Source organism: Galleria mellonella, unplaced genomic scaffold (assembly GCF_026898425.1).
Source record: "Galleria mellonella isolate WM207_F2 unplaced genomic scaffold, CSIRO_AGI_GalMel_v1 utg63, whole genome shotgun sequence".
Taxonomy (NCBI): domain Eukaryota; kingdom Metazoa; phylum Arthropoda; class Insecta; order Lepidoptera; family Pyralidae; genus Galleria; species Galleria mellonella.
Window position 1 is genome coordinate 13374949 of NW_026442130.1, and position 25874 is coordinate 13400822.

At 33.4% G+C, this 25874-nt stretch overlaps 1 protein-coding gene across 4 annotated transcripts in view; it reads left to right on the plus strand.

Annotated features, from left to right (window-relative positions):
* The window catches only part of LOC113521621 (zwei Ig domain protein zig-8-like), a 253051-nt gene that overhangs the window by 21745 nt on the left and 205432 nt on the right, over nucleotides 1-25874 (plus strand). For all 4 annotated transcript variants that reach the window (XM_052899818.1, XM_052899819.1, XM_052899820.1 and 1 more), the window contains exon 2: nucleotides 10102-10143. The gene's annotated coding sequence lies outside the window, so the exon portion shown is untranslated. The remainder of the gene's footprint in view (nucleotides 1-10101; nucleotides 10144-25874) is intronic.

Below are 25874 nucleotides of genomic sequence, written 5' to 3' on the forward strand. Positions count from 1 at the left end.
ACAATCCCTTTCCCCCCCCCCCCCCAATTAATATATCTCGAGTACTATAATAAAGTCTGAAAATGTACAATAGTCTATTTCCATTCGACTTTGTTGCTTAGTATTTTAATCTACTATCATCATAATCTCTTTATTGCTAAGATAATATTAAGAAACTGGCACTGACAGCTTCACAAATTGCTTTCTCAGGCACTAGACGCTACGCCAGGTCTAGACTGGTAATTTAGGTTATAATCAAAAAAGTGACAAGGTGAAATATATTGAAAGATTTCGGAGTTTTAAGCTATAGGAAAATTGTACAAAGCTCGGTGTTCTGAAATTGAAATTACACTTTTCTATTAGGGAGGAATCTATTAGTAAAAAATATATATATATATATATATATATATATATATATATATATATATATATATATATATAGGTATATAATTCCAGGCACAAAAAAAATAACAAAATAAATAATTATATAAACAAACAATGTTAATAATTTAAAGGAAGAACCAATCAGAAGATATTCTTTAAACATTTATATAAACATAGATTAAAAATGAGACTTCCCTTTCCCTCCCTTTCCCGATCTCTTTACGGGATAAGTCCGTCATTGTATATTAAATCATTTATCAGTGTTCAATGTGAATTATGTACAATAAAGATTTTACAATACAATATTTTGACCTTGTTTACACTGTGAACATTCGAATCATAAGTTTGTAGATTAAAACAAAGCGGTGACCTTTTCTCCTTAACCAAAGAACAGAATAATATTTTTATCTACGTACGACAGAATAATATAGTACAATAATATATATTATATATTATTATATACTAGCGGCCCGTCCCGGCGTCGCACGGGTGGACATTAACATTTCCCTTCACTGCTCTGCTCCTATTGACCGTAGCGTGATGAAAAGAATACTATAACCTGTCCAGGAGTATGAAGAATAATTGTACCAATTCCGTTAAAATTCGTCGAGTAGTTTTTGTTTCTATCACGAACATACAGACAGACAGACAGACAGACAGTCAAAAATTTTACTGATTGCATTTTTGGCACAGTATCGATCACTAATCACCCCCTGATAGTTATTTTGGAAATATATTTCATGTACATATATACACATATATTGACCTCTCTACAGATTTATTATAAGTATAGAAGATTATGTTATGTATTAAACTAATTATTTAAACTAATTGACCGATTTTGATCAAATTTCTATGGAACTAATAAATCAAAAAGTATATTTCTTCAGACAATAAACATAAAACGAAAAATACAACCGATTTGAGAATCTCCTTTTTGACATCGATTGGAAAGGGGGAAGGGATTGTTAGTAATGGGGAGGTTAGTCCCCATCGCCTTATCAATACATTATCAAGTCGACCCCCACGCGGTTCCCCTGGAAACCATCGTGACTAATTTATCGTTGAATTCGTCACGATGGGCTAACTGTTTTGTCTTTTCATCCTCACCAATCATCCCTCACTGGTGCCCCGCCAGTGTATACCGTAAACGCAAGCGGAGTTTTTTTTATGGGTGATAATGGAATGGCAACCCCACCTGCGCTATTAGTATACATCGGCGGGGGACCAGTGAAGGATGATAGGTGAGGATGAAGTAGGTCAGTTAGCCCATCGTGACGAATTCAACATGAATTGTTCACGATTGTTTCCAGGAGGAACCACGTGGAGGTCGACCTAATAGAGCATATTGCTAGCAATGGGGCTGTCAAACTCCATTGCTAACAATCCCTTTCCCCCCACGCAGGCGGAGTTACCATTCTATTATCGTCCATAAAAAAAATCGATTGAAAAAGGACGAGTCGTAATTAAATACATTCTAATTTACATGTTTCAAGTGTTTACGTTCAAAAAGCGATATAAATTACTTTCGGGTTATTTAAAAATGTTTCATTGTTAGCGAATTTGAACGTGAACCAATATAAGCGTCGTTTAACTGAGTATTTAGTTGGAATTGTGCCCAATGTCGGTTTTTGGATGCCCCGTTGTGTCTACTTTTACTATCAAATTACAGTTCTGTGTGTTGCAAACTTATTTTTGTTTATTTATTTATTTATTCTCTATTAAACACATTGCAAAAAATTTTAGGTACTAAAGACGGACTTAATGCTACGTAGCATTCTCGCCCTGTCGACCTTTGGCAAAACAGAAATGTAAAATATTCGGCGAAAAATTGAAAACAGTTACAGACGTGTCTAAGCTTTTGTTTTTTTATTTGCTTATTTATTTCTTGCATTAAACTATCCCGCGGTTTCGCTCACGTGTATCAATATATATATAGCATCCCATATTCTTAATTAGAATGTAACTTGACAGCATACCAAATTTAATTTAAATCCGTTGGGGGGAGAAGAGATTGTTAGTAATGAGGATAATCAGCCCCATTGCTAGCAATATACCCTGTCAGCTCGACAGGTTCCCCCTGGAAACCATCGTAACTGATTTATTGTTAGATTCGGCACGGTGGGCTAACTGACCTGCTTTCATCGTCACCTATCATCCCTCACGGGTACTCCGCCAGTGTATACCGATAGCGCAGGCGGGATTACGAGACACCAGTGGAAGATGATAGGTGAAAATTAATGCAAATCAATTGGCCCACCATGATGAATTCGACAAGAGTTAACCATGATGGTTTCCAGGTGGAACCGCGTGGAGGTCGACCTGAGAGGGTATATTGCTAGCAATAATGCTGTTAGACCTCATTATTAATAATTCCTTTCTCCCCCAGCAAACAATGATTAGGTGAATAAGCGTAAATACGAGTATATTAAATTATTCTATTATTCAAAATTGTATTAGAGCTTTCATAATATTGTATAATTTATTCTGCATTATTATCTAAAATATTCTAAAGCATTGATTAACCAAAGTATTGTAAAGAGGACTATTTTTGGACTGTCGTCCCTTTGAAAATTTATTCAGAGGACGCCTCTGTTTTGGGGGTTCGAGGGTGAATTTTGTCCAACGTAATAAATAGCAGTCAGTCAAGTTTTAGTATCTTAGAATCAAACGGCAAAAACTAACGTCCATTTGTCTGTATGTATATCATAGTTTTTCGATAGACAACCACGTATATCTTCGAAGATAAACAAAATTTTAAAAGTAAATAAAGAAAACTTAATTCTTGATATTTTTTAAATATTTCAATTTATTAGTGTAAATATTTATTTTAATTTCTATTTTGCACTACTACTGCCCACTCACTACTTCTTATGCCACTGTGTTAGGTTGACTGGAAGAAATCTCTTTTAGAGATAAGTTCGCCTTTGCTGACATTGTTATTAACTTATTGTTGTTACTGTATGTTTTAGTGAAATAAAGAATATATATAGATATATATATATGGAAAAAATGTAGAAAAAAAGTAAAGAACTTGATTTTAATATCAACTCTCAATAATTTTATATAAAAAAAATGTTTCACTTCATTTTAAACTTACTATGGGGAATTAACACATTTCCATTACAGATAAATTATAGTAATAAAATAATGTAGTAAAACCAAGTATGTGGGTACTATTGACCTAAACATTTGATAGTGAATTTAAAATATGTCAACAACGCGTTATTTTAAAATTAACTATTAATTAATTGTTTTATAACCTTTTATACGCAAACAACATGGGCAACACTGTGAATGGCTAATCTCGATACGTCTCGTGTTGAAAGAGTGACCCTCGTGAAACACGCATGCTGGAATTACAGAGCACCGAATGGAATTTGTTACGTGCGTATTATCGTTCATTTAAGAGGATTATGTTTTTTGTCTCACGTATTACTTACACGGTCGTATTAATTTATTATCTGCCTATATTTTCGCTCACGGTATCACTTACAATTTATATTAAATTTATGCGAGTGCACGCAGTGCTCGATTAAATGTTGCCATATGAGATTATTTGCTTTTCCCCAAATCTACGATTACCATATTGTGGACGATAACAGAAACCAAGAATGGAAATTGGATATATATGTATATTAATAAGGAACTTAGAAGACTAGAGCAATGATGGGAAGTCAAAAGATAAGCAATCGACTTTTGTACAAAGTCTCCCTCTGGTAGAACTTCGAATTTGGTAAATAATATAATATATGTGGTCTGTATAATAGCTGTGTGGTCCCGGCATAGAATAGGCCATTCCTTCCTTTCCCGTGGGTATGATAAGAGTCAACTAAGGGAGGATGATGTCTGAGCAGCAGCGTCTCCCTTATAACATCTCTTAAGCCTAACTGCAGTTGCCAAACGTAGCAACTACTGGAAAACCACCCCAAGGAGAGTCTTATATTCAGCAGTGGAGGTGGTGAGAATGGTATGGTAACCCCGCCTGCGCTAACGGGATACGCTGGCGGAGCACCAGTGAAGGATGATAGATGAGAATGAAAACAGGCCAGTTAGCCCATCACGATGAATTCATCAGGAATTAACCATGATAGTTTTCAGGGAGAACCGCGAGGAGGTCGACCTGGTTGGGTATATTGCTAGCAATAGGATTCTCAGTCTCCATTACTAACAATCCCTTTCCCCCCTTAGGCTGTTAAGTTTGAAATAAGAATATTTTATTTTATTGCGATTCACCTAGACATTGTAATACGATATTGACGTTATTATGTTCATACGCATTTAATAGTAAGCTAAACCGCTGGATGTAATTGTCAATGCAACATACAGCAATATGTATTCAGCCGTACGTTATTCTAAATGCGATTTAATATTCTCTATCATATAATATTCCCTTACACAAACTGAAATTATAATGAGACAAAATTTATCAGGGCGTAACATGCAAATCTGACACGGTTATGTATATTTAGAAATCAATACGGCCGACCGATGTATAATTAGGTTAGTTTTCTGCAACTCATTAGAGAGGTATGGCCACCAAAATTTAATCAATATTGCTCGTGTCTTGTTAGCAATAGTCGTATGTTATATAAACTAGCTATTTCCAATAGCTTTGCTCGCATGAATCTGTAGATAAATCATCATATTTTGACTATTATATATTTTGAGTCAACAAAACCAGCTGTAAACTGTATTTATGATCGCACACTAAGGATTTCTTTTTAGCCTTTCACTGAAAATGGATCATTTAAATAAAACTCTACCAAATTTACCCTTTCGCAACAGCTATGTAACACCATAGCATTTACGTATCACTCCAAAAAACGTGTTGTAAAACTTGGTTTCTTACGATTGCATGCACGTTCGCTGTAATGTACGAGTAGATATCATTAAATTTTCATTATAATACGATTTGGTGGGTCTGACGAAAAAAAAAAACGGTTTCACTGGATTCGTGTCATTTGTGTACAACGTGTCGAAATTATACATACATTATTACTGTACGTATGTCACAATTAGCTGATGAACAATTAGATACCACGACATGGAGTAATCAAAATGTAAAAGGAAATGAGATTGAACATGAAAATGGCGTTATTTTTATTATAATTTTTTTAAATTTCTTTATTTTTTATATATATAAATATTGTGTGTAGTTGCGTTGTTATAATTCTTGATATGTTTTTTTAACCCCTGTGTGGTTGTAGCCGCATATTTCTGTAGAATAAAGTTTTTTGTCTTTCTTTCTTTCCTTTTTCTTTCTTTCTTTCTAATTACTGAACCATTTAATGAAGTTAAAATTGTTGTTTTTGTTAAAACGAGAACTGTTAAAGTAAATAAGGTCTTGAAACATCATCACTATAATTACTCCTCTCCATCCAAAGGTAGCCTGGAAGAGATCGCTCTTAGCGATAAGGTCGCCCATTGTTTTCTCATTGTGATTATTTCTTGTAATTGTTTATATTTATAATAAGATTAATAGATAGATAAATAATTTATTTGCATTACTTACAGCACACAAACAACAATAGACATAAATGCACAGTGCAAAAAGATAAAAAAAAAAATACAATACATAAGTTTAGTACTGTAATCTTTTGGAGGAAATAATAAAGAGTATCTGTCTATCTAGCTACCATCGTCGTGACAGCAGTTATCTGTCCACTGCTCAATATAGACCATGACCGAGGTCTTGATTGCTTGTATTTTACAAGCATTTATTTAATTTGCAATATTTGGTAGTTTGTTTAATTCCTACTAATTGGTTTTGATGAAATTTTACATACATTTTTAGTCCTTGTACAATTCAAACTCAATATTATTATATTTTCAAAATAAACACTGCTGTAAAATTGCGGATGGGTAAATATTGCTAATCCATGTTAATATGGGGACAGGGATTGTTAATAATGAGATCCAACAAACCTATTACTACAGGTCGACCTCCACGCGGTTCCCACGAAAACCATCGTGTTTAATTCTTAATGAATTCATCACGATGGGACAACTGATCTGCTTCATATTCACCTATCATTCCTTACTGGTGCCCCGCCAGTTTATCGGCGCAGGCGAGGTTACTATTCCATTTTCATTCATTAAAAAAAAATCCATGTTAATATACTTATTAAATGGAATGCCTTGAATAGGTAGGTAATAATAAAATAAAGTACATCATTTTTATTATATTATAAAAGTTTAAACATACCGGTGGAAAGAGTATGCAAAATAAGAATGAAACATACTTATCTTAAAAAATGTGACAAGACTTCATTATATATATATATATATATATATATATATATATATATATAACATATAGCCAGAGTTATAGAAAGCTATATTATCAGCACTCGTTGGGGAAAGATTTTTTAAAATCGATTGAGTAGTTTTTCGGTTTATTTATCATAGACAAACAAACAATTAACTCCTTTCTCTTTATATTGGTACAGTTGTATATCACGAATATAAAAGTAACTAAATTTAGAAGCACTATTTGTTCTCTAAAAATGTTTGCACACTGCTATCTTCAAAGCATGTTGGCTCTATTTGTATAATTATTTAAATGTCTATGTAACATCTACTCATGTTTAAGCAAGTAAATGTATTTTCATATTAAATAAAGAGAAAACTTTAAAGAAACTAATGAACGTTAAAATTACGACAAAATATTATGATTAAATTAAATAAAATACAAAAATATATTACTTCTTTATACAATAGTCGAGTTAAATTTAAAATATCAAAAGAAAGCTTTCACGTTGAACGTTTTAATGATGCAAAAATATTTCTCACAAATATAAAATATAATGCATATAACAAAATTAACTAACTACACTGATGTAGCACTTCCTAAAGAAAACTAATATTATAAAGAGGAAAGATTTGTATTTTTGTGTGTATGTACGTTTGTAATGAATAAACTCAAAAACTATTTTGCCGATTTCAAAAATGCTTTCACCATTAGAAAGTTACATTCACCCTGAGTAATATAGGCTATATTTATTGCTAGAAAAGATTAGGGATCCTTACTAAAACTTTAGTAACGCAACTCAAGATGTCAAAAAAATGCTATAAAATAACTTTCGTCGCGTGCTCTGCGGAAACTATTGGTGACAGAACAAAAGTATGTTTTACAATATTGAAGAAAACATCAACAACTACAAAAAACTTCTCGACACTTGATGTCCAACTATTATCGTTATGTCACAATAACCAGTTTTTAAAATGTTGTAAAAATGTCCACTCGTGCGAAGCGGGGACGGGCCGCTAGTCCTAAATAAAATTGCATCAAATAAAACAATGGTTGCTCCATTTGTTACAAACAGTAGATTAGTGTTAATTTTGTCAGCTCAGTGTTGAATCCGTCGACAGCTGTTAACTTGGAATTAATTAATTCAAAATAAACTTGTACCATCCAATTTGGATTACGTCGTACAACATATACCAATTTAGATGTACTAAATGTGATAACTCAGTATATGCACCAACGACCCATGACGGTGAGACTTCCATCTGAACACTTATTAAATTAATTATGATTATGTTTCACAAAAATTAAACCGATTTCATCTATGGCATAAAGCCTCTAAATAAAAAAAAATCTTTTACATAATCTACTGTGTCTATTTTGAAAACTAAATTACTATACTGATTTTAATAAAATTTCTATTGTGGTCTTCTTGTAAGTATATCCTAATAGGATGAGAAAACAATTTTGTAAATAGGTTCACAACTGACGGAGTTATGAGGTAACAAATATAAAAAAATACAAGCGAATCAAGATCCTTCTTAATTTTGAAGTCACAAAAAAGATTCATGTCCATTTCCATACTATATCCGAGCTGCTGTTCTTATTTCCATATATAACATAGTATATCTTGTATATCTTTTTATCTATGTATATATATCGCCGTGTGATCCCGGCATAGAATAGGCCACCTCTTCCTTTCCCGTGAATGTCGTAAGAGTCGACTAAGGGAGGGCAAGGGATGGGCGGCAGCGTCCCTTTTGAAACATGTCTAAAAGCCTTCAGCAGTGGAGAGTAAACGGTTGAAATTATAAAAAAAATATCTTGTACATGTGTAAATATATTTGTCTGTGCATCAATATATATATATATAGATGCACAGATCGTTCCTTTGGACTTTTATGGTAGGATATATGACAAACGGAATGTTAAGGTTCGAAGGTATGGACGAAAACACGAAATTGAGCCCGAAAATTCGGGATTTCATTTTATGGTAGACCCCCAGAATATGGACACATTCTGCAAACAGGTCAATGTTCACTGGCCAGGAAAAAACTATCTTACGTCCTTCTCCATCTTATGTAGTTCGTATATATCAAATTTCATTCCTTTTTTTGAAACAGTTAAGATGCTAAGAAATAATAAATAAACAACCAAAAAAACTTACTTTAACATTTACAATATTAGTAAAGATTTTAAGTGTCGTATTCTTATCAAACTGTTGCCTCTCAGCACATTTTTCGATGAGTCCCTTTAATTTTTGATGCGACATGACTCGAAGTTTTTCCTTAATCTACCTGATGTAACTGTCTTGATTTTCTCTTCCTCTTTTCTTCCTTCTATTTTACTTCCTGTGTATTTACATATTTATTTTATTTACTCTTTGATGTACACAAAAATTACATTGCTGTTATTTATTTTGTATAAAAATGTACAACAGGCGAGCTGTTTTCCGTAAGAGTTCTATTCCAACAAACATATACACATCATACTAGCTTTAACCCGTAACTTTGTCCGTGTGACTGTAGTCTGTTAATTGACCGAGATAAATTGTCTATCTCCTTTTCCATTCCAAATACTTATTTGGTATTTGTAAATTGGATGTCGATTGTTTGAGCTGTGAAAGCGCCAAGGAGAAAAAAACAAACAAACTGACTTTTACATTTATAATATTAGATAATATAGAGTGATATAAGAAAGAGTGAACTGAAAAATGAAATAGTGGTAAGGATTGAAAAGGGAATGTTGCGTTGGTTTGAGTATTTGTAGAGGATGGATGAAAGAAGAATTAGTAAATAGAGTGGCTCTGCACATCCTAACGATTGATTAATAGACGATCCTGTAGCAATAAGTCCGCATTCTGTACCACATTTTATTGGTCCATAAAGTTTAAATAAAATACAAATGAATGGAGACGTCGATAGGGCCACCCTAGATGGACAAATGCCGACTAAACAGACGATGTGGCTAAAGAAGGGCTAAATTAAAAGTACCCATAGTAAGTGCTTTATATTATTCTCAATTTCGTGTATAATATAGTATATATCATATATGTGTAAGTATATTTGTTATTCATATATATTTATTCGTTTATATATGTAATTTTAGTATGTATGTATATCAAAAATTAGTAGTACCGCATTCGAGTATTCTGACACTTCCCTATGGTTGCCTGGGAGAGAATGCTTTTAGCGTTAAGTCCGCCATGTACACATATTTGTACTAATGAATAAATAAATAAATAACCAGCGAGCGTGTTTGAGTAGATTGATGAATGTGAAGAAACGAAAGAGGTCTGTTTGAATCAGAGCACTTGGCATTCCATTGTTTCTGCTTACTACAATGGAAGACAGATATGTCTAATGTGCATGTATGTAATATTAATAAGGTACGAAATTATGTTCATTCGTTTATTGTATCTAATTAAGTGTTTTTCTTTTTCGCAATCATATATAAATCTAATTAATTTTACAATTATTTTGTTACAGATACTTTCAGTTCGTATTCTAGCGAAGAAAAAAGAAAATCGTGTAAGTTTTTAAATTTTAAGTACTGCGTTAAGTAGCATGATAGTAGTTTAGTATAATATGCTAAAGTCTGCATTTGGAACAAAAAATAAAGTTTTACTCCAATATATACTTTGTACAAAAGTCGATTGCTTGGGTACCTCTGTCCCATTCCTGTTTCTACCGTGAAGCAGTTGTGTTTGCATGGCTGTGTTTCGGTTTGAAGGGTGGGATATGGTGTGAATTTACAGGGTACAGAGGAATAACATCTGAGTCCTCAGGAATGGCAACGCATGGGGGGTAGCATGGGCGAAACACTATATTCTGTTATGTCCATGGTACAGCTCATGTCTATAGTCGACGGTTACCACTTTCCATCAGGTGGGCCGTCAGCTTGTTTGCCATTCTAAGTTGTATAAAAAAAATCGATTTTAATAATAATATCTTTACTAAAAACATGTTTAAATACGTATTTGGGAACGGGGCCTATAATTTACCTTGTGGAACCCCCTATAACAGTATAATTATTACTTATTTTAAACAGCTGGTGTCTCGTTCATTCATTTTATTGTATTGTATCTTTCTGAAACACTCTAATCTCAATCCGGCCCGTAATAGCCTTTTCAATAAACTGGTTTATCGCCGCATTTAGAGCCCGGAATGAAGTAATTTGCACTTAAAAGTAGGTAGTAGAACTCTTACAATCTACAATCTGCTTCTATATTGGCGAGCTTTATTGTTCTATAAAGTTATAGGTCTAGACTGATGGGTAGAATATACTGTTTTCAATGTCACCTCAAGCAGTAAGGAAAAATGTTAGATTAATACGTATAAATTATACTGATTTATCCAGAAAAAGTCGTAGACTGCAGTTAATGTTGTTACATAGTAACAGTATATATTCATACGTGATAGAAATTAAATATATAGTAATTAATATGTAAAATAATTGCCGTGTGGTCGTAGCATAGAATGGATTACCCCTTAGCTCTCCGTTGATGTCGTAAGAGGTGACTAAAGGAACTTAATGATCAAAGGATAAGCAGCATTGTCCCTTTTAATATATAACCAAAAGCCTAATTGGCGTTGCCATCCCTGCCCAGCGTCGCAACTACAGGCAAAACTCCCCTTATGCGGGAGGCCCATGTCCAGCAGTAGACAGTTAACGGCCGATATGATGAGGATGAATATAAAAAAGTTTTATTTACAAATACCTAATTGGTTACAATTGTCATTAATTTACAAAAAAATACTATAATAAAAAGACATCCCACCGAAATAGTTTAATACAAAATAATTATGAGTTTTCAACTTAATCATAGACAATTTTTTTACTTAATAACTGACACGAGTTATTGGAATCGACAAGAGAATATTATTAAACACTTAAAAAGATGATGGTATTTAATAATCTACTTTCTTGTACTAATAATAATTTTATTAATCAAAGTAATAATTTTCTAAAATGAGCGCTTATTGAGTAAGATGAAAGGCCGTATCTACGGATACCGTATTTCAGGTAATTGCGTTGTGTTTAGTGGAAATTGTGCTCTCTCCATGTTAAATAGAGTTCAATATTTGTTATAATTCATTCGATATAGAAATGTGTATGTTTTATTCATGAAATATCTTTTGGAAAATGTCAAACGCTTACAAATCTTTGTTGGGGAATAATTCAAAATAACTAATAACCCGCATTTTCGTGCTACCTTCTACTCCAATAAATTGCTATAAAATATTGAACTCATTATGGTGTATTTCAAATATTGAATGTAATGTTTAGTCGTTTGTCAATAAACGAACATTTAGACGAAGATTTTTGTTTTTTAAACTTTAAAGAAGTAACTTATAAAATAATTACGTTCTCAGTCTGATGATGAAATAAAAAGACAGGTTAAAAATAATAAAAAAATACAAGTTTGTCAAAAACATAAATGTGCAGTGAGAGCCAATATCAGTATTGAGAATATGCGTTGTTTCGACTTATGTTTCCGAAAATTCAATTGAGCTTTATATAAGAGCAAAGTTTTGTGTAGAAAATCTTAAAATTTACAAGTTAGAAGAACATGTAATTATTATAAAATGAATTTATACAACCATTTCTTGGAACTACTACCAGGTTTGCTACTTAATAGGTATTTATAATATCTTAAATTTTAACAGACATTTACACAATGCATTTATTTCATTTCGGATGTAATTCAAGCTCAAGATTTGGCTTGACTAGTTTTTATTATATATTTTATTATATTTGTCTAATCTAGTAAGTAAAGTAAGTAAAAACTAGTCAATCCAAATCTTCATCTTAAATTACAACAGAGAAGAAGTTAATAGCTCGGTCTACTTAAGTTGGTTCAAAGACGGGCTATGAAATCCCAAGTTCACTGCTGTTATCGAACACTTAAGTCTACGGCGAGACTTTGCCTGCCTTCCTGTATTCTATCGCTTGTAGAATGGGTTATGTTCTGAGGAACTATTCGAAATAATGCTCACAGTTAAATTTTATCATCGCACCCCATCACCATCGACAGAGAATTCATCCTCACATGCTAATAACTAAAAAGTAGCATACAATGCGATTTCAGAGGAATTTTCTACTGTAAACGCTCAGGTTATGGAATGAGCTCCTAATTAAGCTCCAAATCCCAAGAACTAAACTTCTTCAGCAGACTGCCTTGACTTACACAGTACGGTTATTAAATAATATTATAAACATCATTGATATATTTAGTAGTAGCCTGCCAAAGATATTAGAAGAGGCTCAGACATATCTGGAATCGGGTTAAATACATTTATTATAATTTTGTTTGTTAGCACACTTGATTTATAAGATTGATTTGCCGTTATAGTGTTGTAATTATTTTTAATGAATAAATAAATAAAATAAAAATAAATTGAGGTTTTCCGTAGAGACTATAGTATGGGATAACCCCGTCTTGACAGAGACTATAGTGACCGTTTACAATCAGACGGGTTCTATGCTTGTTTACTACCTTCGTGGTTTAAATGTCTATGTCTAAAGAATAGGTTATTTTATACAATGCTAGTACATATATCAACACTATAAATTTATAAAACATGCAAAAGTAAATTGTGTGTTTTACTATATAAATTTTATGCGCCCAACATATCTATATGTCGAAGTACGTCTCAAAGGGAACAGACCCAACGTAGCATGTTTAACATAAAATTTCGTTTCATCCACACTAAAATACCGTAGTAAAATTCACGTTTTACTGCATTAAGTAAATACAATTTACTGACGTAACACGATCTTTGCTCACGCGTTGCCTCGTAAAAGCTGACAGGGTATTTTGGACCTGGTGATTCACATATCAGAGCAAACAGAGGCATTCGGTTTTATGAATCGGAAACTCTTTTGTTTCTCAATTCAAGTTAAGTGTGATAAATTGTTGCTATATTGTCTTGTCCATGCTCCAAAAATGTATTAATATACAAAAGTGACAATTCCAATTATTGAAGTAAAAATTGCTTTAAGCACGTTAGACATTTTTTGGAATAGGATAAGCATTGAACTCTATACTTTGATCTTAGACAAGAGTCCCAGAAGTAAAAAAAAAACAGTATACGAGAATAGAGTGAGGAACCTCCCATACAGCCGCCATCATCATTTAAGAAGATGCCACGTCAACATACATATACCATCAATGTATGTCGACTTAAAACCCAGTAACCCGGAGGCAGTAGCCTCCGGAGAAGATGCCGGGGCAATGAGGCTCGACTCGAGGCCCCTAGCTTGTCTGCCCTCATCATCTGACGAGTGTAAAGAAGACCCCTCGTGTGTGCATTGAACTTAGGCAACACAACCCACACGCACGTAGCATGCACGCACGCACGCACACACGCCTAGTGAAGGTTCTCAAATCGACTATGCTTTTTGTGTATTTATACATACTACAGATTTGTGTTTTTATTACCAAAAGGAAACTTTATTACCACAGATCAGATAATATCTATATTTTATTACTAAACGCCAATAGCAAAACCGAAAAAGATATTACTATCCACAGATACATACAAATAAAATGGCAATAGTAAAATAACAACACATTTGAATATTTCAATCAAATCTTTTGCCAATATATCCTACGTAACCTAATGATCATAATCTTGAGTTACTGCTAGTCAAAGTCGACATTTGTTATGACTTCGAGTTTTCCTCGTTCAGTTCTTCAATAAAAGTGATTTGCCTTGTTGTTACGCTAAAAGTCATATCTTTATTGAAGGCATTTCTGAGCGCCATTTTTATTTTATTTCGTTTGTACTAGTTTTTACCCGTGACTTCGTTCGTGACAGAGATAATGTTTTTTTTTATACAACTTAGAATGGCAAACAAGCTGATGGCCCACCTGATGGAAAGTGGTAACCGTCGCCTATACACATGAGCAGTACCATGGACATAACAGAGTATACTGTTTCGCCCATGATACCCCCCATGCGTTGCCATTCCTAAGGACTCAGGTGTTATTCCTCTGTACCCAGTAAATTCACGCCATATCCCACCCTTCAAACCGAAACACAGCCATGCAAACACAACAGCTTCACGGTTGTAACACGAATGGGGCAGAAGTACCCAAGCAATCAACTTTTGTATAAAGTCAAATAGTAACCTTATTCCTTAGATCCTTCTCAAATAAAAACCTTCTTTTTTTAAGAAGTCTTCTTTAGACTCAATTTACATGAACTAAGCGTTATTTTGAAAAAGTTTATATATATAATATTAGATAGTTAGATTAGAATTATTTATATTTGTACATTTTGGTAGTAACAGTGGTGGTCAATACTCGAATGTTGGCAGTCACACACATACTAATTGGTAGCGGAATTAAACAAAACAATTCTAAATCAGAACGCATGAAATTAGTTTTATGATGAGATTTATAAAATCGTTTTAGTGATTGAAATAATTTAACTCCATTGTGTATGATCACGTTTCATCATGTCTATATATGCCATTCATAATTATTATTGTTTTGCACTCAGAAAAATTCAAATTTATAAATGTGTATGTAATGTATGCCATGTTGTGGTTTAATGTTTGATAAAAATCTAATATTGTATTTATGAAACAGTTATTACCAGAGGGAGACTTTGTACAAAAGTCGATTGCACGAATGGAACAGAGGTACCCCCCTGTCCCATTCGTGTTTCAACCGTGAAGTAGTTGTGTTTACATGGCTGTGTTTTGGTTTGAAGGGTGAGATATGGTGTGAATTTACTGAGTACAGAGGAATAACACCTGAGTCCTCAGGAGTGGCAATGCATGGGGGGTATTATGGGCGAAACAGTATACTTTGTTATGTCCATGGTATTCTTCCACTTCCCAGGTATTCTTAGGTTCTTCTTAGCTATTACACTCTTCGCTTAGTATAGCTTTTGTAAAACTTTTGGGAACCAGAGGGAGACTTTGTACAAAAGGGTATCATGGGCGAAACAGTATACTTTGTTATGTCCATGGTACTGTTCATGTCTGTAGGCGACAATTACCACTATCCATCAGGTGGGCCGTCAGCTTGTTTGCCATTCTAAGTTTCATAAAAAAAACTGTTCTATTTTGTTAATAGTAAGATGAACTTTATACAATAATAAACAACACCATACTCGATTATGCTTTAGATTGTTTTTTCCATTATTCCTTTTTATTTTTTATATTTTCGTAAACACACATATTTTAATGTAATAACTATTGGTTTAATGACGGCGTTCGGAAATCTTCGGATATAAACGACTGGACTCCGAAGTCTTCCTCTTTCTTATCTTTGACGGTGCCGCGAACGCCTACATTTTTGCGTTGCGTTCGCGTTACAGCCGCTCACGGTTAAGGGTTACAAATTGGTCCCGAAACTAGTCGAGCTTTCTCGATCTAATTACACGTAAGTTAAACCAGTAATCATTACATAAAAATACAATATATTCTTTTAGCCAAATATTCTTTTTAGCCAATCCCATTGATCTATTGAAGGAATTGTTTTATTTGTCCAAATCCATTGTAAGATAACGTAAAAGCGTGTCAGTAAAAAGCAATCCGCCCAACACGCCCCACTTTCGTTAGTTGGAGAAGGAAGTTTTCGTCGACAAGAACCCTATTACGTCATCTGACCTCGCAGATAGAAATCTTCAAGCGTTCACTGAAAAATTCACTGAATCGACTCGGCTGGCGAATACACAGTGCCGTGTACTAATATAACACTCGAACACCAATTTCTTCACTTGCTTTATCGTCCATTGCTCTTTTAAACCTATTAACGTTCGCATGTTCCACTCTCGACCAGAATTGGATGTTGTGTTTGTCGTTATTGTTAGGTTAGGAACGGGATCGGGGAACGCGACATCGTTTGAAATTCAGCAGAAGGGTTTTATATTATCGAACGCACTCGGAACTGTGTAAGGAGCTTTCAGTCTCTGTTAACTTTTATCAAATGATCAGTCTTTGATGGGCGACTCCATCAGGGATTATCAATTTTCTTGAAAACGACAAATGTATTTCGATTATTGCCTTGATTGATTCTGTAAACTCTGTTCGTACTGAGCTTGAGAGGGTTTGTACTGTATATTATACTAGCTTTTACCCGCGACTTTGTTCACTTGGACGGGTTTTTTTTTATACACCTTAGAATGGCAAACAAGCTGACGACCCACCTGATGGAAAGTGGTAACCGTCGCCTATAGACATGAGCAGTACCATGGACATAACGGAGTATACTGTTTCGCCCATGATACTCCCCATGCGTTGCCATTCCTGAGGACTCAGATGTTATTCCTCTGTACCCAGTAAATTCACTATATGTATTCAAAATATGTTTACTGGCTGGAATAAAAAGTGGCCTATAGCCTTCTTCATCCCATATAGTAAGTGTATACCAAATTTGTAAGTGGTTAGTTAAGTTAAGGTGCTATAAAGTATCAAAGAAAGTCGTGTGGTCCCGGTATAGGATGGACCATCCCTTTCTTTCCTGTAGTTGTCGTAAGAGACGAAATGGAGAACTGAATAATCAAGGGATGGGCAGCAGCGTCCCTCTTAAAAAGTCATCAAGCCTAACTGCGGTTGCCAATCTGCTTGCCAAGCGTGGCACTACTGGCAAACCCCCTCTTATGGGGGACACTTATATTCAGTAGTGGACAGTTAATAGCTGACAATCATGTCAGCCTCTGGTGTTAGGAGTAACTCGAGTCGAGTACTCCTAACACCAGAGGGCGTCACTCCCACATGAATAGAAGTACTCGTAGACTACTATTACAATCAATACGGATAGTTCATTTAATCTGTAAATTAAATGGAATTTCAAATGTTAGTGTTAATTTTCCTCTCAATGTGAACAGGCTCGTTGATGCAGCGAAATATATTTAGAGAGATTGTATTACTTTGTAATATTAAACCAATATTTGTTCATACAATCGAATAGGACCACACGGGAAAATTTATTTAATTCATACTCATACAGGTAGAGAGTGAAAATGTTCACCGTTTGTTAACTTTGCTGTGTGTTTAAAAAAAAGTCAGTCAGTAAGTCGGACTCGCGAAACGAGGGTTACTTGTGCTACATAATATTGCTTCTTGCCAAATTTCATGATTCTAGGTCAACGGGAAGTACCCTATAGGATTGCTTTTACGAATGTCAAAATATGCGATATAAACAAATTGAAATTTAGTAATTTAATATCCTTATATATATATATATATACTAGCTGACCCCGTAAACGTTGTTTTACCACTTATTGCGAAATATAAAAATCGCAATTAAAAAACAGGGTTTGATCGTAAAACGGTGAAAATTTGAGGTTGTATGTATTTTAAATGCTAAATCATAATAAAATAAAAATTGAAAAATTTGTCAAAAAAATTTTTTGGGGAGGGTCACCCTTATCATTGAGGCGTATGAAAAATAGATGTTGGCCGATTCTCAGACCTATATATATATATATATATATATATATATATATATATATATATATATATATATATATATATATATATATATATATATATATATATATATATATATATATATATATATATATATATATATATATATATATATATATATATATATATATATATATATATATATATATATATATATATATATATATATATATATATATATATATATATATATATATATATATATATATATATACACGCTCCTTTTACGCTTTGAAATGAGCTTCCTGCCGAAATTTCCCCTAGAGACTACAATACGGAATTCTACAAAAAGAATATTAAAATTCCTCCAGGATCGGTAACGCGCACGTGACACCCCTAGCGTTGCAGCCGTCCATAGAGTACAGTGATCATTTTTTTTGATAGATGATTATGGAATGGTAACTCCGGCTGCACTAATAGTACACACTGGTGAGGCACCAGTGAGGGACGATAGGTGAGGATGAAAGGCAGGTCGGTTAGCCCATCGTGATGAATACACCTGGAATTCAGCACGATAATTCTCAGGTGGGATCACTTAATTCGCATTACTACCCCGCTCAGTAATCATTTACCATCAGACGGTCTGTATACTTGTTTACTACCTTCATAGTATAAAAAAATATTATATTAATTTTTTTTTATAACAAAGGTGGCAAACAAGCATATGGCCCACCTGACGGTAAGCGGTTACCATAGCCTATGAACGCCTGCAATACCAGAGGTATTACGCGCGCGTTGCCGACCCTGAGGAAACCTCTTTACCCCCCCCCCCCCCCCTGAAGAACCCCATGCTGTAGTCTCTTGGGAATACCTATTAATTTATTATTTATTACCATCTTCGTAGTATTAAAAATATTAACTTATTATATTTTTTTATTCATCATCATCATCATCATCATCAGCCTATTAATAATTTATAATTCCTAAATACAAGCATACACATAAAAATATTTTCAAACACATAATAATACATTCAAATGGGCACATCTTTATGTACTCGTAAATAAATGAGCATGTTGAAGAATTTATTAAGCGAGTGAATTTATTTCCTGTTCAGAATTGCCATTACCAAAGCCACTGAGTCTCCCCCGGGACAACTGTCACCATGCAGGCCACGTTCTGTATTTAATGTTTGCTATTATAATGTTATAATTATTTTTAATGAATAAATACAATATTAATACATACATATGAATATAAACCTACATAAATAAAAATTCCACTAAAAAAAACTGACTTCAATTGTGTCAATACCAGTAATTTTGATTTAAAAACTAAACTATTGAACCAATTTTGTTATAATTTCAATAAAACCATTTCTGCAAGCATATCCTTTTAGATAAAAAAGATTTTTTTAAAGTTGGTTTGAAAAAAAATTAAAATGTATCAAACAAAAGGGTCCCTTTTAAATACCTGTAATAATTCAACTCCTGTAACCACAAAACATTAACTGGCTTATTGTTACAGATAGGTTTCATCCACATTTCGTACTAAGTACCTGCAATTTTGTAATTTCCGAGGCCACCCTCCGACCCAAAGGTACTTTCTTTTCGGGTAAGGGTTTTCCTTTCCGCTCAGTAAACATTGTTATTTTTCAAATAAATCGCGAGTAAATCGTACAATGAAAACAAATTGACTTGTCCAGAGTAGAGTAGGGAAGTATTTGTTGTACTATTATCCTGTTTTTTTTTTTAATGAATGATAATGGAATGGTAACCCCGCCTGCGCTATCAGTATACATCGAAGGGGCACCAGTGTGGGGATGATAAGTGAAAATGAAAGAGCAAGTCAGTTAGCCAAGCGTGATAAATATACCTGGAATTCAGGATGGTTTCCAGGGGACCACCTGAAGGTTGACCTGACAAGGTGTATTGCTAGCAGTGAGACTGGTAGTCCGCATTACTAACAATCCCTCCCCCCCCCGTCAGTATTATTCTATTAGGTTTGTATTACTTCACTTCGGTGCATTAAAAAAAAACATTTATATGTCATTCTGTGTCTCGCTTTTTTTATTATTATATTATTAATACTATTGTAAAATCTTTTAAAAAATAAAATTACTTACAACATACATTTATTATTGTAGCTTCCACTGCGTTTACCTTCAGGTATACCTTTTACCATCGCACCGCTCGCCATCGACAGGGAATTCTTCCTCACACGCTTGAACCTAAATGGTCACGTACAGTGCGGTTTGAAAGGAATTTACTTCCGCGAACGCTCAGGCTGTGGCTGCCTGTCAACGTTTTCCCTAGAGATTGCAGATGGAGTTCTTAAAAAAAGATATTTTACTGTCTGATAGTTATTTATCGACTTTAGGTATTAATATGACGGAGAGAAATAAAACACACCTTGAAAGAGTCACTTTTAATTGTAGACAAAAACAGTTACCCACCAAATATAGTTATTATAAAAAACTAGATGTACCCACATACATCACGGATATATTACGGTTAATTTAGGGTCTGTAACGCGCACTTGTCACCTCTAGTGTTACAGGCATACATAGACTACAGTGACCGTTTACCATTGGAGGGGCTGTATGCTTGTTTACCACCTTATTTGTTTACCACCTTTGCAAATAACAGCACTGCGCGACCAGCACGCTGTTGTATGTCGTAATGTATTCATATTTAGTATTTGTAGTCATGACACATCCGTGAACTGCGCTCATGAATAGGGGCTCTTATTTTACTCTGATATAATGTTAGATAGAATATTAATTAACCTGACTTTATGGATACTTATTGTAATATAGTTTCTTTCATACATACACTTACATTACTTGCATACACCCACTCTAACTTGCCTACCTCGCTTTAGAATTATAATTTTCGTTTACATAATTAAAATCCGTTATTGGCTGTACTTACAAGAGGCTTAGCATGTAAGTTGTGTTTTAAGAGCTGTAAATTTTTGTATTATATAAATAAAGGAGAGGGAGACTTTGTACAAAAGTCGATTGCTTGGGTACCTCTATCCCATTCGTGTTTCAACCGTGAAACAGTTGTGTTTGCATAGCTGTGTTTCGGTTTGAAGGGTGGGATATGGCTTAAATTTACTGGGTACAGAAGAATAACATCCGAGTCCTCAGGAATGGCAACGCATGGGGGATATCATGGGCAAAACAGTATACTCTGTTATGTCCATGGTACTGCTCATGTCTATAGGCGACGGTTACCACTTTCCATCAGGTGGGTCGTCAGCTTGTTTGCCATTCTAAGTTGTATAAAAAAAATAAAAAATTACAATATTCAATTCAATTGTTTATTGCATTTTCATTTTGTAACATATAGAAAGATCATGGGCATTAGAGGTGCAATATCAACATGAACCCTGGAAGGGCATAGTAATCATGTTAATGAATGTTACATGAAATACACCGCTTCATTTTCATACGTGCATAGTCAATAAGCACAAATACAATTAAATTTTTTCATTGAAAAACTCCTGCAGTGAATTTTAACTTTTTGTAATTAAATATTTTTTTAATGATATTTTAAACATTTTAATTAAATTTAATGGGATTAATAATAATGCGAAATTTATAATTGTCCCTCCGTTTATGCAGATAACAGATTGATTGATTGAACGACGAACGGACCTGCATTTAGGTCGTCTGGCTACATGGCTGAGGTCTTCGCTCCATCTATCGGTATAAGCTTACCTACTACGTTTGCATATTTGGCGGTTTATCCATTCTTCAAGCTACGTGACCGGCTTATAGCTGCTTACTGATCCCTCAGACTGTATCAGTCACTTTAGTTCTTACATATATAGCCTCATTTCGGATTCTATCTCGCCACAATCCCACATAAATGGATTTAAATGGATGCCACAAATAATACGTACTTTTAGAATTTTTGGTCTTGTGTAGGCTTTGAAAACTAGTCCGGCGTAATTTTGGTTCAGCAAACAACAATTTCAATTATGACAATGTATATAATATATATATATATATATATATATATATATATGTACATATATATATATATATATGAAGAAAAAAAATTATTATGCATTCTGATTTTGTTTTTGGTTTTTTTTTTAATTTTTTATACATGTATCTTTTTTATCTTTTTTCACTTTGCTTTTGTATATTTTGCTGTTTGTGTGCTGTAAGTGATGCAAATAAATTATCTATCTATCTATCTATATAGTATCTTACCATTATTATTATTATTTCAGCCGCTAACCGTCTACTGCTGAACATAAGCCTTTTCTATAAAGGGAGTTTTGCCAGTAGTTACCATGCTTGGCAGGTAGGTTGGCAACCGCAGTTAGGATTTTAGAGATGTTTTAAGAGGGACTCTGCTGCACATCTCTCGCCCTCCCTTAGTCGAGTCTTACGTCACCTACAGAAAAAGAAGTGGTGGCCTATTCTATGACGGGACCATACGGCAATCAAACCATATCAGCCGTTTAATGGCCACTGTTGAAAATAGATCTACCTATTGGGAGGTTTTGTCCATAGTTACCACTCTTGGCAGGCGTGTTGGTAACCGCAGTTAGGTTTTAGTGGTATTTCAGATAGAACGCTATACGTCAATGCATACTGTTCAATGACTTCACTTTAATTCTTCCAACAAATAATATTATAAAACAGAATTACGAAATATGTGAATAATTCAAGTGTAAAAAAGTTAATATTACTGCAACGCTATTGCAGTGCCACCTATCAGATACAATTGTGAATCTTAACTATTCGGGATTCCACTTAAACCCACACAAATAATTTCATCAAAAATAGTCATGGTTTAACCGAAATTCAATGGCATACACAATATAGAAAAATCTTATTAATATAATAAAATTGTGACTAGACGATGTCTGTACATGGGAGATATTTAAGAACAAAATACTATGAATGCAGGCATTACGTAGAAATTACTGTATCAAATCAGATGCGGTTTCTAGAGTTGTATATATTTAATAATGATACACCATCCACAAGTCGTAATTTTAATTGGTTTTCCTACTTCTTCTTGATCTATCTAGAAGTGTTCTATTTAATTGGTTTTCCTGCTTTCTACGTGCAAACGAAGTAGCAGATAAAATTTAGTTATAAATATATAAAGATTTCCACTTGACTGAGATTCTTGAATTGGAGGTCATAATGCAATATCCAATTGCAAATTATTTTCGAACAAACAAACTGTCAAGTGAGCTACCATTAAACTTGAATAACGATGAGAATAGACGAGTTTGAAATAATAAATATCGGTATTTGATCGAGATCAGTTCGTTCAAAACCAAATTGTTGACAAATTCTGTTTGAGTGCTGTCAAAAACATCAAGTTGTCAGTGTCAGTGCCGTGATTTATAATTTCATTATGGTGATATTCGTTTAATATTAATGACGGCAATTTACTAAAGTTTTGGTTTGTTTTATTCAATTTTATGTCGACAATTTTATAGTAAGAGCAATTATTTAAAAAAAATCTTTCTCTTTTAAACTTTTATCGTTATCTAATGACGATGTCATGACATATACCATCACGCCATTCCGAATTTATTTTCAATTATTTTACTGTCACTGGTATCAGCCTCTGTAATAAAATCACTGTAGATCTACGCAGTGCACCCAGTAAAGATATTTTTAAAAAACTTTAATTATTTGTCGAGTTAACAAAACCAGCTCTAGTTACAGGTTACTCAATAGTTACTAAATCTCATAATCCTTATTGTTGTTTTAATGTATGTATATACATGTATATATATATATATATATATATATATATATATATATATATATATATATATATATATATATATATTATATATATATATATATATATATATATATATATATATATATATATATATATATATATATATATATATATATATTAGTATAAACATATACATATATTAAAAGTAATATTTATGTATTATAGTTATAGTATTTCTCATGTATTATGTATAATTATTTCAGTATGTTACTATAATACGTCACATATTTTTCACCACATCTGCCCTTCATACGCTTTCTGTTTTTACCTAATAGTTAGCTGGTAGAGAATACCATAATAAGGCATTAAGCTCGCCACTTGTACAAAGTTTTATTGTGCATTTAAGAATAAATAAATAAAATATTGCCCATATAAGGAAAAACTTATACAGTTTTTTATGTCTGTACAGGGAAAGTACTAAAGAAAAATTAATATGAAGGGTTTAAGACCAATAAACGCCAAAATAGATTTTTTTTTAATTTTGTTTGCTTGTCTGTATATAACCAATGTTCCAGTATCACACAAAAATTACTACATTAAATTGAATGCGATTTTCACAATTGTATTCCTTGATATTCTAACTTAAAATCAGGTATAATGTTGTAATCTTGATAAGCCATTTACCAGAGGGAGACTTTGTACAAAAGTCGTTTGCTTGGGCACCTCTGTCCCATTCGTGTTTCTACCGTGAAGCAGTTGTGTTTGCATGGCCGTGTTTCTCTTTGAATGGTGGGATATGGCAGTGTATTTATAGTGTACAGAGGAACCACACCCGAGTACTCAAGAATGGTATACTCTGTTATGTTCATGGTACTTCTCATGTCTATAGGCGACAATTACCGTCTTACATCAGGTGGGCCGTTAGCTTGTTTGCCATTCTAAGTTGTATAAAAAAAAATCTAAAAATGTTGTATTCCATTGGCTTTTCTATTTTTGAAATATATGCATATAAAATAGCGAGTTAAAAGCTAGTCAACTATGTTACTAACATAGCTATCATTCTCTCCAAGGTCGTCGTATATCGTCTCTCGTACAGTAACCTAATGGGAAAGGTAATTCCTTAAGGCATTTATCGGACCATTCTTTGTAGGCCGAATGTGAAACTATTTGCTGTACCATTTGCTTCAAAGGTCCACTACCTTGGAGACTAATGAGAACTATAAACGATTTCTGTTGTTGTAATGTCATAACTTACAACCGACTTCAAAAAAGGAAGACGTTCTCAATTCGGTTGTTCTTTTTACGTTCGTTACCACAGAAATCCTTTAGTTGTAAACCGATTTGGAAAGTTATTTTTTCATCTGAATATATATACTTACAGATTGGTGATATAGAGATTTCATCAAAATCGGTTAAGTAGTTTAATATGTATGTATTTATAAATAATTTCAAAAACAATAAAAAAAAATATTATTAATATTTTTTTTTATGTTAGTAAATGCAATTGATAGTCAATACAGCTACTTTTCTGTCTTTACTGATAGATATAACATGAGAAAAGATTTGATTTTTTATACATATTTTTTTGTAATTTATAAATTCAAAAAATATTTAATTCCGATTTTAAAAGTCTTTTCACCTGTGGAAAGCTACATTACAATACAGGCTATGTATTATTTAAAAACAAAATTAGAGATCCATACGAAAATTACATTTTGAATTACACATTCCACAGAGCTACCTGCCTAGGTTTTCCCAAGAGACTACAGCATGGGGTTCTTCAAAAGGGGGATAAAGAAGTTTCTTCAGAGTCGACAACGCACGCGTAATACCTCTGGTATTGCAGGTGTTTATAGGCTACGGTAACCACTTACCATCAGGTGGGCCGTATGCTTATTTGCCACCTCAGTGGTATAAAAAAAATAAATAAAAAGAATATTTTTGTCTGATAAATCAGGTGGGTAAAGCCGTGAAATATAGCTTGTTTGGCAAACGCGTAGCGGTGTTTAGGATAGAAAAGGACACTGGGTATTTTTTATCTTGGTTAATCAATATGCTCCGGCCACGTGGAAGAGATAGCAGGTATATTTAACCAAATGTACCTATTATCTCTTCCGAATATTCTCTCTTAATGTAAA